Source organism: Pelophylax lessonae (genome assembly GCF_965119305.1).
Source record: "Pelophylax lessonae genome assembly, chromosome: 2".
Taxonomy (NCBI): Eukaryota; Metazoa; Chordata; class Amphibia; order Anura; family Ranidae; genus Pelophylax; species Pelophylax lessonae.
In genome coordinates, this window is record NC_138769.1 from 276,100,843 (window position 1) to 276,116,354 (window position 15,512).

The 15,512-nt window shown below is 50.4% G+C and overlaps 1 protein-coding gene across 4 annotated transcripts in view; it reads left to right on the forward strand.

Moving 5' to 3' along the window:
- Nucleotides 1-15,512, forward strand: part of TBC1D22B (TBC1 domain family member 22B) — a 780,346-nt gene that overhangs the window by 422,383 nt on the left and 342,451 nt on the right. The gene's annotated exons all lie outside the window — the stretch shown is intronic.

The window sequence follows — 15,512 nt, forward strand, 5'->3', positions numbered from 1 at the left end:
CTGTCCGGGGGGGGGGGGTCCTCAATCAGGACTCGGCTCAGGGAGTCTGGTCCCTGGAGGAATCTTGATTGCCGATCAATGTCCTGGAGCTGAAAGCGATCCGGCTTTGCCTGACGCACTGGACCGACCGTCTGAAAGGTTGTCCTGTGCGCATTCAATCCGACAATGCCACGGGGCCGTGGCTTACGTCAATCACCAAGGGGGCAACAGGAGTTTCCTTGCGGACCTGGAAGTGGCGGACATTCTACGTTGGGCGAAGCGCCATGTTCAGGCTCTCTCTGCGGTCCACATTCCGGGAGTGGTCCCTGCATCCGGAGGTGTTTCAACAGTTGTGCCTTCGCTGGGGCACTCCAGATGTGGATCTGTTGGCTTCTTGAATCAACAGGAAGGTGCAGAGGTTTGTGGCCCGCTCTCGGGACCCTCTGGCAGACGCGCTGGTGGCCCCCTGGGGCCAGTACCGGCTGATATGTGCCTTTCCTCCTCTCAAGTTGCTGCAGAGACTTCTTCGCAGGATAGAGGCGGAAGGAATTCTAGTCATTATTGTGGCTCCGGACTGGCCTCGTCGCGCCTGCTACGCCGACCTTGTCAGGCTCGTCCCAGATGCCCAGTGGAGACTTCCTCTCAGGATGGATTTGCTCTCTCAGGGGCCAATCTTCCATTCTGCTTTACAGTCGCTGGCTTTGACGGCTTGGCTGTTGAAAGCCAGGTACTGAAGGACAGGGGTTTATCTGCTTCAGTGATTCCCACTCTGCTAAAAGTGAGGAAGGGGACTTCCAGGAAGATTTCTCATCGTACGTGAAAGTCGTGCATTGTGTGGTGTGAGTCCCTTGGGACCCACCCTCGCTCCTATTCGGTAGCTCGGATCTTGGCTTTCCTTCAGCGGGAGTTGATTAAAAGTTGGCCTTGAGTACTATCAAGGGTCAGGTCTAGTCCTTGGCTATTCTCTTAGAGGCCATTGGCCGCCTATTCCCTGGTGCATAGTTTCATCCAGGGGGTGCGACACTTGGTACCTCCAGTGCGACCTCCGCTACCGCCATGGGATCTTAATTTGGTGCTGTCGGTTCTCCAGAGGCCTCCCTTTGAGAATATTCAGGAGGTCCCCCTGCTTACCTTGTCTCAGAATGTGGCCTTCTTGATGGCCATCACTTCTGCGCGCAGGGTGTCAGAACTGGCGGCGCTGTCCTGTCGTTCTCCCTACCTGGTGGTTCACAGGGTGGTACTTCGGCCGGATCCGTCCTTCCTGCCAAAGGTGGTTTCCAGTTATCACTTAAATGAGGACATCATGTTACCTTCCTTATGTCCTAAGCCAAAACATCCTACGGAATTTGCCCTGCATACCCTGGATGTTCGGGCGCTCAAGGTGTATTTGGCGTCTACTGAGTCTTTTCGCAAGTCTGACTCGCTCTTTGTGCTCACGGATGGCCCAAAGAAGGGGCTGCCTGCGTCTGTTCTGACTATTTCCAGATGGATCAGACAGACAGTGGTGCAGGCTTATTCCATTAGGGGTCAGGTTCCGCCCTTCCCTGTCAAGGCACACTCTATTCTGGGCGCTTAGTGCTTCTTTGGCTTTTCGCCATGAGGCGTCTGTGCTTCAGGTTTGCAACGCGACGTCTTGGTAGTCTGTTCATACCTTTACCCAATTTTATAATGTGGATGAGATGGCATCTGCGGATGCCTCCTTTGGCCGCAAGGTTTTGCAGGCTGCGGTTTAGGGGGTCTCTTGGCCTTCCTTGAGGGTGTTTTTTTCTGTTTGTTTTCAGGTGGACCTCATCTGGTTATTCTGAGGTGTCCTGTGTTGCTTGGTTGGCCATGTTGGCCTTGGGGACTGTTTTGTTCTTTGTTCTGCTTTTCCCACCCCTCATTTTGGTACTGTTTTGGGACGTCCCTACTGATAATGCATCAGAGGACTGTGTCCGTCAATGAAGGATAGAGAAAACTGGATTTTTGACTTACCGTAAAATCCTTTACTCTTGGGTTCATTGACGGACGCAGTACCCGCCCCTCTAATTATTTGAGTGGGTTGGTGTGCTTTTCTCTGACACTGCTTTGATACGAAACTGACATCCTATGCAAGAAGAGAGAGGGTATACCCCTGGGACTGCCCATAGGTGTAGCAAGAAATTCTTTTCGCCTAGTGTCCTGCTCCTGTAGGGGCGGTATTACCCTACTGATATGCATCAGAGGACTGCATCCGTCAATGAACGATAGAGAAAAGGATTTTACGGTAAGTCAAAAATCCAGTTTTTCCTTCATTTTCCAAACAAATGAAAGAGGAAAAATACTCACGGTGCCTCTTATCAAATACCTTGGGGTGTCTACTTTCCGAAAAGTAATGTGGGGGGTATTTGTGCTATCTTGGTATTTCTTGGCCTCCTAAACTGTGATAGGTAGTGAGGAATTAAAATAAGCAATTTATGCCCTTAGAAAACCTGAAGGTGGTGTTTGGCTTTCTGATTGGCTTTCTGGGTCCCGTACACAATTAGGCTCCCAAAAAGTCTCACACATGTGGTATCCCTGTACTCAGGAGAAGCAGCAGAATGTATTTTGGGGTGTCTTTCCACATATACCCATGGCATATGTGAGCAATTTATCATTTAGTGACAACTTTGTGTAAAATAAAAAATTAATTTTCCCGAAAATTGTGGCAAAATATAAAACATTCCATGTCTCTCAGAAAATAGCTTGGAGTGTCGACTTTTTAAAAATGGGTCATATGGGGGGGGGGGTATGGGGGGCGCAGTGTTTGAACTGTCCTGTCATTTTATGCCCAATATTAGAAGCTTTTGCCATACATCATTTTTTTTTTTACTAGCAAATTACTTTGAACCCCCAAAGTTATATATATTTTTAAAGCAGAGGCACTACAGAACAAAATGGTGGGTATTGCACATTTTTTTTTTTGTCACACTGTATATGCGCAGAGATTTTCCAAATGCAATGTTTTGCAAAAAAAAAACTTTTTTAAAATTGAATGCACAAATACACTATATATTGCCCAATTGTTTGGTAAAATAAAAAGTGATCTAATGCCGAGTATATAGATACCAAATATGTCAAGCTTTATAATTGAGCACTCCCGTGAAGCAGCAACAAACTACGTACATTTTTAAAAGCCTTTAAAAGCCGTTACAGGTTACCACTTTAGATTTACAGAGGAGGTCTACTGCAAGAATTACTGCCCTCGAGATGTTCACGGCAATACCTCACATGCATGGCAAAATTGCTGTATACATATGACACCGGACTAATGCTTGCGTTCACCTTTGCAGGGGGGCGGTGCTTGAATTTTTTGTATTCTTTATTTTGCTTTTTTATTCTATTTTGACACCTTCCCTTTAATTTTTTTTTTATCATTATATCACTTTTATTGTTATCACAGGGAATTTACATATCCCCTATGATAGTGACAGGTACTCATTTTTTGAAAAAAAAAAAAAATGGGCTCTATTGGACTCTAGATCTCCCCTATGCCCCTAAAGCATCTGACCACACCAAGATTGTGTGATAAGATGCTTTCCCAAGTTCCCATTTGCGCTATTTTATATCTTAGGCCATAGAGATGATCTGAGCCATTCTGGTCTCCAATCAGCTCTATGGTCAGCTGACGTAACCACTGGCTGCAGTCTCTGGTTACCTGGTGGGACAGGAGAAACCGAGAAAACCATGGAAAGCGGCGGGAGGGGGGGAGAGAGACCCCTCTCACTGCTTGTAAAAGCAGTCTAGTTGCTAATTATCTGCTTGGATTGCTTTTACATGAAAGCTGACCACTGGCTGTAAAAAAAAATTTATACCAGAAAGTGTGTGGTATGCCCACCATTAGACCTCCCAGCATCCTCCCACTTCTAATGATGGGTATACATGCAATGTTCTTTTTTTCATTCAGCCCATGGGCCGAAGGGATAAAATAGAACATAGCAGATTCCTCCATTTACATTGATCAATGTGGATGAAGAAATCTCTGCCAAGAAAAGCGTTAAAAAATATATGGCGAAGCATAGGGTGATCCGCCCTCTGTGTCCATCCCATCCCCTATGCTTCGCCATAAATGCTCTGTTTTTTTTAACTGCAGTGGGGAAATCACCTCCTACAGCACTACAATCATTGATTATGTATATGGTGAGAGCAAACGCTGTTATTGTCGGAATAAACAAATCAGTGCTGCAGCTGATGGGTGTACCTGCAAAGCAAACAATGGTTAACAATAAAACACAGTAACAATTAAACATTACAGTCTAACAGTATATTCTAAAGTACAGTAAAAGTAGAAAGCGTAGAATAGTAGAGTAAGAATAGAAAATTAACTCCATAAAATGACAACTGTTTTCATGTCATTATCTTTCTTGTCTCGCCATCACAGTGCCATAATTTTGCCTTTTCTGGCAGGTAACCATTTCTCCAGTCTTCAGCTTCCTTTTGCCAAACATTGGCGGCATGTCGCACCGGTTAGCCCTAACGGTTCCATAGGCATGTTTTGTTTTGCAGAAGAAACTCAAAGTTCAGGAGACGTACAAAAGTTGTCGGTTGTTATGCAGTAGCCCTGATTTAGCAATAGCTCAATCAGTGAAAGAACAGAAGATGTTGCCATTCCATAGTTGCAGTTTTTTTGGATTGAATTTTGTTGTTCTTCCAGTGTATATGACTGAATTCCGAATGTAGCCAGTTGACGATTCGCATAGCTTGTAGGATTTTACACCAAATCGTATCTTTTTTGATGTAATGTATTGTACCCATCTGGTCTAATTGTAGGCCATTAGACTTTCATCTATGCTGATATTTGTTTTTGGCACATAGCTCAGTTGGAAATTCTTTAGAATCATTTGAGATACTTCCCAAATTTTCTATAGTTTTTGTGCAGGATGAGTAGTTTCATCAAATTCTCCATTGTTTTCAAAGTGTAAATATTTCATGATCAGGAAAAATCTGTACTCTGACATGTCCGTGGCAAATAATGTATTGTTTGTCCATATCCCACTTCTGCAGGGGTTTCCCCACAACTCCCTAAAGTATTATTAGGCCCAGATATTTCCAAATGTCATCTTTGGTCACTGGAAACTTCCGATGCAGAGTAGCTAATTGTTGCTCTTTGTACCGGTTTGTCTCAGTAACTTTTTTCATAAACCTCATTGGTCAGAAATAATTGTAAGTATGCCAAGGGGTTGTTGTGTTCAACATCTACTTTCATTACAGATGCGCTAGTGAATGGGAAGCTTGGGGGCTCTGCCTGATCCGTACCGCAGTCAGTAGAGCACCAAGTTCAAACATCACTTAGCTCAGTTGCAGAATCGTTGTTGTCGTCACTTTTAGTGTCTAATGAAGAATTTCCCCACTGTAATTCTAATTCACTATTGCTGTTTTCTAGCTGGTCTAAAACCGCTTTTGACCTAAAGGAACGCTTTTTGGATGCCTTAGACTTTCTCAAGTTTCCAGGCAGAAATAACCGTAAAAGTGCAGGCAGGGCACTGGACAAAGCACTAGGGACCAAACTGAAGTGAAATGGTTCAATATAGTAATCCTTACAGATTACAATGTATCATGTCTTGCTTACGTTTTTGAATTTCCCGCTGGGATCCACCATTTAGCTAGTCGTTTTTTTCTCTCCTGAACTTTTTTCCTGTGAGATCTTCAAGCAATTGTGCCGGGCTGGGCGATAGACTGGACCCCCATATCCAGTGGTCACCCCAGTCTGGCCAGCGAGCGCGTGCAGGCCTTAGCTCCGCGCTGGGTCGGCTGCGACATAGTCCCACTGGAGCCAGTTAAACGTCTCGCCAGGACGCACACGACAGGGTCTAGGCTGATGTTGCAGCGTACCTATTTGGCCGACAGCCCACCTACTCCAGTGGCGTGGGGTCCTGTCAAGAGATGGTGCCCGCCTGTGTTCCCGGTATGGAGTAAATGCCCCCCCTTCCCTGGCGGATTTTGGGGTGGACGCGGGCCCTCTCCCTGGGACGGTCTTACCCTCACACTCCTGGGTTTCCCTCTGTCCTATTGTGACCCCCCTCCTCTCCAGCCCCCCTACCCCCCCCCCCCCACGTGGGGGACTGTTTTGGCCTACCTGAGCCTGGGGCCTAGTGTGCAGGCCGCATTGGGGGAGGGGCGGGCGAGTGCGCTGTCAGCGGTGCTCAATTGACGTGCGGGGTGGGGGCCTTGCTGGGGTTCTTCTGAAGTGGATGGTGTGCATGGGTGTTTGGGGGGGGGTCCACCTGTGGGTCCCGATTTTGGGCGGGCTGCCATTTTGTTGTAGCCTCTGTCTGCTTTTATGGAGGCGGCCATCTTGGTACACCCGTTTTCAGCCATTTTGCTGGAGATTTTTTGCTGTAAAGGCCGGTGGGAGTGCCTGAAGGACAGTGAGTCTTGAGGGTGGTCTCGCACTCTCTGTGGGGGTCCATTAGCGCGTGCCTGACCTCCGGGAAGTGCTGTAGCGCTGTGGGGCCGTTTAAAAAAAATGTTTTCATTTTTTCATTTTTTTCTGGCGGATTCCTCAGGTTCAGTATGGAACCTGCAGGCCATTTTTTCGGTTCACGGAGAGCCTTCTGGATCTCCACTGTCCGTCGATGCCTTTTCGGCAGTTCGGGACACATTTGGGCCCGGGGGGTGGTGGTAGGTGCGCTAAAACGTTTCTTCGCCTACCCCTGCCTCATCTGATGTCTGAGTCTGGCTCAGCCGCCGCAAACGTAGGCCTGACATGGGCCTCCCTGCCGGTCCTGTTACCTCACGCCCTGTCTCCTCGGATGATGAGGATGACATTTCCACCTCCCCTGCTGGGACAGGTGCTGGTGGACGCACTGGCTGTTGGCACCCCGCAATTTGGGGGTCGCAGCGGCGGCTGCGCCTAGGGTGCAGGTGGCATCTGGCACTCACATGCCACCCGGAGCTGCTCATTTTTCTCGCTGCTTATGTAGGAGGGGACCGTCTGAGACGTTCCCCTGGGGTGTCTAAGCGGCCGTTAGCCGTTGCCCCTTTGGGGGAATCTCTGGTACAGAGGACTGTTTCCGCCTTTGGTGGAACATACGGTCTCTAACTAGCATTGTTCCGGTGGAGGAATCCCCGTCCTTTAAGGACTTGGGGGATAGGATGGCGCTGGCTGTGGCCTGCACTCTCTGCTTCCTGGCGTAGCTGCACTGGGAACAGTGTTTCTGTTTGCCCTCGCCACGCAGACTCTGCCTGATGGGCGGAGTCCCAACACCGCAATTTGGTGTGGGGCATGTCCGTCTTGCCCTGGGGGAGCTGTTGGACCAGCTGGCGCAGAGGCTGTATTTTGTTTGCGATGCCGCGCTAGTCGAGGCTCCCTTGTATAGCACCTTGTCGTTTTTGGTGGTGGTTGACCGGAGTCTACTTGACCCGAGTGTTGGTCTGCGGATCAAACTTCTAAGAAGGTCTACATAGCTCTCCCTTTTCAGGGGGATCGCCTGTTTGGCACTACCCTGGATGACATTATGTAAGAGTCTCACAGGGGCAAGAGTGTTTTCTTCCACAGGCAGGAAGTGTTTTCTTCCACAGGTGAGGGCCTTTGTCGCAGTCGGTTTCCTCCCTTTCGGCTCACAAACAGTTTCATCGTCCCTTGGGGACAGTCGATGTTGCGAATTCCTTCCAGACTTCCGAGTGGGTTCCAGACGACACTGATCTGGCGTAAATGGGTTTGGTTTTTTCCAGACCTGCGGACAAGGCCTGCTCGGCCTGAAGGTGCTTCCTCTCCCATCTAGGGGGTCGAGGACCTGCGGCTGGCCCAGATCCCAGGCTGACTGGGTTCAGGAGGTCATGCAGTCCAGTTGCAAGATCGAGTTTCGATCCGTTTATTTCCGGTAAGGTTTTTCCCCTTCCAATGTACGGCTGTCTCCGGATCGCTTACAGGCGCTCTGTGGGGCAGTTTAGGCTCCGGTTCAACAAGCTGGACCTACTGGTCCTTTGTTGGTTCCGTGCAGATCACAAAGTTGGTATTGGTTCGCACAATGGTGGCTTCCTGGCCTCCATAGACATCAAGCTGCCTACCTTGACATCCCGTTATGTTCTGGGCAGCTCAGTTTTTTGCCGTGGGGAAGGATCTTTTGGTTTGTGGCGTTACCCTTTGGTCTCGCTTATGCTGCTAGGGTCTTCACGATGGTGTTGGCTCCGGTGCTCTTGCGGCAGTGGGGCGTATCGGCCCTGGTTTCCTGGCTGCTCTGCTGCTCCGTTTGGAGTCCCCTACGGTGCTGGCAACAAAGTTGGTTGTCACCGTGAGAACTCAGGTGGAGTTCAGGTGGGTTATAAAACTTCAGAAATCATCCCTGGCCCCTTCCATGAGACTGGACTTTCTGAGTCTGACTTTGGACTCGTCCTCGGTCAGGGTGTTTCTCCCTCCGGGGTCAAAACTCTTGGCACTTTAGACTGCAGTCAACTGTTGCTGTTCCGCACATAGTCTTCCCTTTGGACCTGCGTGCGAGTTCTGGGGTTGATGGTGGTGTTTTTCAAGACGGTCCCTTTCGCTCAATCCCCCTTGGGGATCCCCCAGGACGCAATCCTTCTCGAAGGCGACTGGAATCCAAACTCTCTGGACTTGCGGATCCGGCTGGGCCGAGTGCCCAGGGAGTCTTGCTCTGGAATCCTTCCTCCCCGTCTACTGAACAATTGTCACCATGGATGCAAGCTAGTCCGGGTGGGTGGAGTCCTTGGCAGGTTTTTTGCTTCGGGAGTATGGTCCCTGGAGGATCCAGGTTACCGCTTATTGACCTGGGGCTGAGAGCGATCCAGCTTTGTCTAGTTCACTGGCTCGGGCACCTGCAGCTGTCAGGTGCACTTTCAATTGACTACGTCGCTACCGTGGCTTGTGTCATTTACCATGGGGGCACCAAACGTGTCCTTGCTGCCTTGGAAGTGATGTTTCTTCGTTAGGCAGAGCTCTATCCGCTTGTTCCCTTTTCCAGGGGGGAAACAGCACAATTGGTAGGCGGTTTGCCTCAGTCGACAGGCCCTGGATGCAGGGCAATGGTCCCTTCATCCGGAGTCGTTCCAGCAGTCATGCCTTCTTTTGGGGGCAGTCCAGACGTAGGCCTGTTGTCATTGCATTTACAGGATAGCGCAGAGGTCGTGGCCCGCTCCCGGGACCCTCTGGCGGGTGCAATGGGTTCTGTCATGGGCAAGAACATTCGCTAGGTTCAACATGTTTGATGCTGAGATGTTTGGCGTGGTCACCTGTGCAAGGCTGACGCCGGCATGGTCGTGCGAGAGTGCTCGCGGATGGGCCAAGGTCAGTGTCAGCTTCTGTCTGCCTTTCCTCCGCTCCAGTTGCTGCCAAGAATCCTTCGCAGGATCGAGGCGGCACGGATTTCGGTCATTCTCGTGGCTCCGGACTGTCCTCGCCGAGCTTGGTACCCCGACCTGGTCAGGCTTGCCGCTGATGCTCCATGGAATTTTTCTCTCCAGGGCCGATCTCCCGTCCAGCTTTACAGTCGACTGCATGCCTGCTTGGCTGTTGTAAGCCAGGTGTCCAAGGACGGGGGGTTGTCCGCTTCGGTGATTCCCACCTTGTGTAAAGCATGGGCAGTGTCTTCTATAATGATTTTTTTCATCGTATGAGAAATTCGCGTATTGCATGGTGTGAGTCTTCTTGGGCTCCCTCTCACTCTTGCTTAGTGGCCGGATCTTGGGTTCCTTCAACGGGGGGGGATCAAAAGTTGGCCTTGAGTACTGTCAAGGGTCAGGTTTGGGCTTTGATAATTTTCATTCCACAGGCCGTTGGCCGCCCGTTCCCTGGTGCGTAACTTTTTCCAGGGGGTGCGATACTTGGTTCTTCCGGTTGCCAACTGGTGACCTTGGTTGATGCAGTGGGTTCTTCCAGACCCTCCTTTGCGAGTATCGTGGGTATCCCCTGCTTACCTTATTGCAGAAGGTGGTCTTGGTTGCTGTCACTCTGCACGCGAGGTGTCAGCACTGGCGACATTGTCCTGTCATTCTCCCTATCTGTTGTTTCATGAGGCCAGGTGGTACTTCGTCCGGATCCGTCCTTCCCTCCGAAGGTGGTTTCTAGTGTTCACTTGCACGGGGCCATTGTGTTGCCATCTTTTGTCCTGAGCCCCCCCCCATCCTACGGAATGTGCGCTGCATACCCTGGATGGAGTTCGGGCACTCGAGGGGTACTCCCATAGTCAGGTTCGCTCTCTGTCCTCACGGATGGCCCAAGGACAGGGCTGCCTGTGTCTGCTGCGACTATTTCCAGGTGAATCGGACAGTTCGATGGTGCAGTCTTCATTTATGGGTCAGGTCCTGCCTTTCCCTGTTTCGGCGCTTTCTACTTGGGCGCCCAGTGCTTCCTGGGCTTTTTGCCATACAGGCATCTGTGCTTCAGGTTGTAAGACGACTACCTGGTCGTTTGTTCACACCTTTGCTACGTTTTATGAGGAGGATGTGCTGGCATCTGCAGATGCCTCTTTTCGGCCGCAAGGTTTTTTGCTGGCTGCTGTTTGGAGGACTTTTGGCCTTCCTTGAGGGTGTTTACTGTTTTCAGGTGGGCCTCATCTTTTGTTCTGATGAGTCCTGTGTTGCCTGGTTGGCTGTGTTTGGCCTTGGGGACTTTTTTTCTGCTGTTCCCACCCCTCATTTTTTGGCACTGCTTTGGGACGTCCCTACTGATATGAATCAAAGAGAACTGCGTCCGTCAATGAACTTGAGAGAAAAGGATTTTACGGTAAGTGACACACACGAAATAAGTCCCTGCCCTGTACTATCTTTGAAATTGCAGTCCGAACGGGAACCAAGGTTCCTAGTACGAGTGCCATTTCCAGTGCGGGGTAGCGCGCCATTAGGATTAATGACACCCGCTCGTGGGTCCCGTATTTCCCTGTGTGAGTGGCTCTGGCTGCCAGCATTTGTGCGTATCTGTGCCACCCGCGCAGATGTGAACCTAGCCTTAAAGTATTAACATTTTGAGCAGTATTGTTCCGTTGTGTTGTATGTGGAATAAATCCTGTTTTTCTCTTTCATTCATTGAGGGACACAGCTCCTGGTATTCTTAACCATTGGGTTATACTGCCCCCCTACAAGAGTTGGACACTAGGCAGAAAAAAATTCTGGCTACACCCATGGGCAGTCCCAGGGGGTATACTCTCTCTCCCTGCTATAGCCACTCTTTTTTTTCTGCTCAGTCAGGAGTAAGGACCTAGTTCCTTGCCTGGATCTTTTGTCCTGGCAATTTTTTTTTTACCCCTGGATTTTTCCTGTGAAATCCACAATCAACTGTCGGACTGGGCGACGGGTTGGATAATCTAGATCCAGTGGTCACTCCAGTCTGGCCAGCGAGCGCACGCAGACCTCTGCTCCGCGCTAGGTCGGCAATGAAATAGCCCCACTGGACAGGGGCTGGCCTGCGAGTTAAATGCCTCGAAGCGTTCCTCCTAGCCGACAGCCCCCTTATTTCAATAGGGGTTCTGTCTGGAGTGGTTCTCGCCTGGTTCCTGGTATAGTGAGTAGCTGTCCCCCCTCTCCTCCTGGAGGGTTTTGGGGTGGGACGTGGGCCCCTCCTTGGAACAGTCGGACCCCCAGTTTCCCCCGCTTTCCTGCAGACACCCCCTTTGCCAAATCCCTCATCCTGCCCCCTCTCCACGTATGCTGGGGTGGGGGCAGGGCGCTAACTGGTGATGGGGGCCGGGGGTGCGCTGCCGGCGACCAGACAATTGATTATGCAAGGGGGGGGGGGGAGTTATACCTGGTGGGAGCACCTGCCAGGATCTCCCGTCCTTCCTGGATCTGTCTTTGAGGCCAAGACTCCCAATCCTGGGTCCCTGCATGCCTCGTGCTGCGAGCGACCGCCATTTTGTTGTAGTCTGTGTGTTTCTATACACGGAGGCCATGTTTGTTTAGTCCAGCGGCCATTTTCTTGTGGTTTGCCTTTGCAGTTAGCAGTGGCCATGACAGTGGAGCCCCTTGGGAGGCGATTTTAGGGTTGGGATCCCCTCCTTATCCCCTGGTGCTGACTCCTGGATGATTTAGCTTCCTGATCGCCGCATGTGTAGTGCAGATTCTCCTGGTGCTTGCAGGTGCATGTGTCGGCAGGTTGTGAGTCTTAATGGGTCCTCTCCCTCTCTGCTGAGTATTGCTCTGTGCTTTTTGCTTGGCGACCAGGTGGTGCTGCCAACGTGGTGGGGGTTGTCCCTTAGCGTGTTAAACTTTTTTTTGAGGATTCCCCCTGGTGACTCATGGAGTCTTTAGAGCACATTTCCCCACCTGATCCCCTCTCTGAGGCTGTAGGGCCCTCCGGGTCCCAACCATCTATCCATGCACTGACGGTGGCACTGACCGAGGGCTAAGCTCCTATGCTGTGACCTGAATTTGCTGAGCTGCTGGTACAGCTGGTCCAGGGGCTGCAGTTTATCTCTGATGCCTCTTTGGATGCGGTTTCCCTGATGGCTTGTTTCTCTGTTTTAGCAGTGGCCCTTGGCGTGTCCTTTGGCTCAAATGCTGGTGTGTGGACCAGACTTTAAAAAAGGCCTTGACTGATCTTCCCTTTCAAGGAGATTGCCTGTTTGGAGCTACCCTGGAAGACGACAGAAAAGGTCTCACAGAGGGGAGGATAACTTTTCTTCCGCAGGCTACTAAGGGCAAGGAACCTCATCGTAGACGTGGACCTTCCTTCTCTGCTCACAAGAAGTTTTTTCGTCCCTCAGGGTGGACTGACAAAGGCTCAAAGCCTTTCAGGGCCTCCTCTGGAGGATCCAAACGAACCTGGTCTGGCAAGCCGAGAGCGGGCTTCTCCAGACCCATGGACAAGGCTTCTTCTGCATGAAGGTGTGCCCTCATCTGTATTGGGGTTGGGGGGGGGACATCTTTGCTGGTTTCCGGATCAGTGGACTTCCCTGGTGCAAGACAAGTGGGTCCACTAAGTAATTCAGTCCGGCTACAAGATCGAGTTTCACTCTTGCCCCCGGCAAGGTTTTTTCCTTCCAACCTGCGCCTGTCCCCAGACCGTTTACAGGGTCTGTTTGGGGCGGTACAAGACCTGTTCCTTCAAGGGGTGATTTCCCAGTTCCGACTTTGAAACAATTTCAGGGTTTTTACTCAAACCTGTTCAGTCCCCCAGGAAGGAAGGCAAAGTGCGTCCAATCTTAGACCTCAAGGCGCTAAACTGCTTTGTGCAGGTACAGAAGTTCAGAATAAAGGCCATTTTGAATGGTGGTGGCATCCCTGCATCAGGGGGACTTCCTCACATCTATCAATATCCAAGATGCCTACCTTCACATTCCAATATGTGCCAGTCACCAGCATTTTCTCCGCTTTGCTGTGGGTGAGAAGCATTATCAGTTAATGGCATTACCCTTTTGGTCTCGTCTCGGCTTCTCGGGTCTTGACAAAAGTGTTTGCCCCAGTGCTAGCTTTGCAATGCCAATGGGGGATCGTGGTACTGGGTTACTTGGACGATCATCTTCTGCACTCTGGACTCAGCCTTAGCCAGAGTGCTCCTTCCTCTGGACAAACCCCAGCAATTGCAGGCTGCAATTCGCCTTCTGCTGTCCAACAAATGGTCATCTCTCCAGACTTGCATGCAGGTGCTGGGCCTGATGGTGTCTACCTACCAGGCAGTTCCGTTTGCACAGTTCTATACAAGTTTTCTGCAAAGGGAGATTCTGACCAAATGCAACAAGACTCCGCAGTCTCTGGACAATCGGATCCGGCTGAGTTGGGGAATGAAGGAGTGACTGATATAGTGGCTTCGCTCTCCGGCGCGTTGGCTGGGAGAATCCTTCCTCCCCTTGTATTGGACAGTGGTCAACACGGATGCCAGCCTGTCTGGCTGGAGAGGCATCCTCCTGTAAGAATTCTGCTCAGGGGATCTGGACGCTGGAAAAGTGCAGACTACCAGTTAATGTCCTGGAACTCCGAGCGATCAGACTGTATCTGGATCATTGGATGGGTCGCCTTCAGGGATGCCCAGTGCGCATTCAATCGGACAATGCCACTTCCGTAGCTTATGCCCATCACCAAGGGGGCACAAGAAGTGTCCTTATGGCTCTGGAGGTAGCCTACATTCTAAGGTGGGCATAAGGGTAAGTTTCAGCCCTCTCTGCCATAGATATTCCCGGTGTGGAGAATTGGCAGGCGGATCAATTCAGTCAACAGGCGTTGGACCAAGGGGAGTGGTCCCTTCATCCAGGGGTGTTTCATCAGCTATGTCTCCGGTGGGGCACACCTGAGGTGGATCTGTTTGTGTCTCGGCTCAACAGAAAGGTGAAGAGGTTTGTAGCTCGGTCAAGGGATTCTCTGGCCGATGCCACAGACGCGCTGGTGGCCCCTTGGGGTCAGTATCAGCTGATTTACGCCTTTCCTCCTCTCAATCCTCTGCCAAGACTTCTATGCAGGATCGAGGCAGAATGTATTCCGTTCATCTTAATTGCTCTGAACTGGTCTTGCCGGTCTTGGTACACTGATCTGGTACGGCTGGTTGCTGACGTTCCTTGAAAGCTTCCCAGAAGGTGGCCTTTTTGGTGGCTATCGCCTCTGCACGCAGAGTGTCAGAACTGGTGGCGTTATCCTGTCGTTCACCTTATCTGGTGATTCACAGAAATAAGGTGGTGCTTCGCCCCTGTCCAGTCTTCCTTCCTTCCATCCTAAGATGGTCTCTGATATTTTTTTGAATAAAAACATTGTGTTGCCTTCCCTATGTCCCAGGCCTAAACATCTGAAGGAAATTGCCTTGGATGTGGTCTGGACATTTAGGGTGTACCTGGCAGCTACAAAGTCTTTCAGGAAGTCAGACTCTCTATTTGTGCTCAAGGATGGACCTTGAAAAGGGTTGTCTGCTTCCTCTGCGACCATTTCCAGATGGATCAGACAGACGGTGGTTTAGACCTATTCCATCAGGAGTCAGGCTCCTCCTTTCCCTGTCAAGGAGCACTCTACTAGGGCGCTTAGTGTTTTCTGGGCCTTCCGTCATCAGGCATCAGTGACGCAGATTTGCAAGGCGGCCACCTGGTCCGCGGTGCATACTTATACAAAGTTTTAGAAAGTGTATGTGTTGGCATCTGTGAATGCTTCCTTTGGCCGCAAGGTTTTGCAGGCTGCTGTGTAAGAGGACCTGATCCTCTTTGAAGGTGTATTGTTTTTTTTTCAGGTGGGCTCCAGTTGTTTGGTTGAGCTCCTGTTGCCTGATTGGCTAATGTTTTGCCTTGGGAATTTATTGCTGTTTCCCAACCCTCATGTTTAACACTGCTTTGGGATGTCCCAATGGTTAACAATACCAGGAGCTGTCCCCATCAATGAACGAAAGAGAAAATGGGATTTTTGACTTACTGTAATCCATTTCTCTGATGTTCATTTACGGACACAGCACCCACCCCTTTTTTGGAGTTATAATTCTCCTGACACTGCTTGTAACAAAACTGAGTGACTATAGCAGAGAGGAGTATACCCCCTGGGACTGCCCATGGGTGTAGCAAGAATTTTTTTCTGCCTAGTGTCCTACTTCTGTAGGGGGCAGTATAACCCAATGGTTAAGAATACCAGGAGCTGTGTCCGTCAATGAACATCAGAGAAATGGATTTTACGGTAAG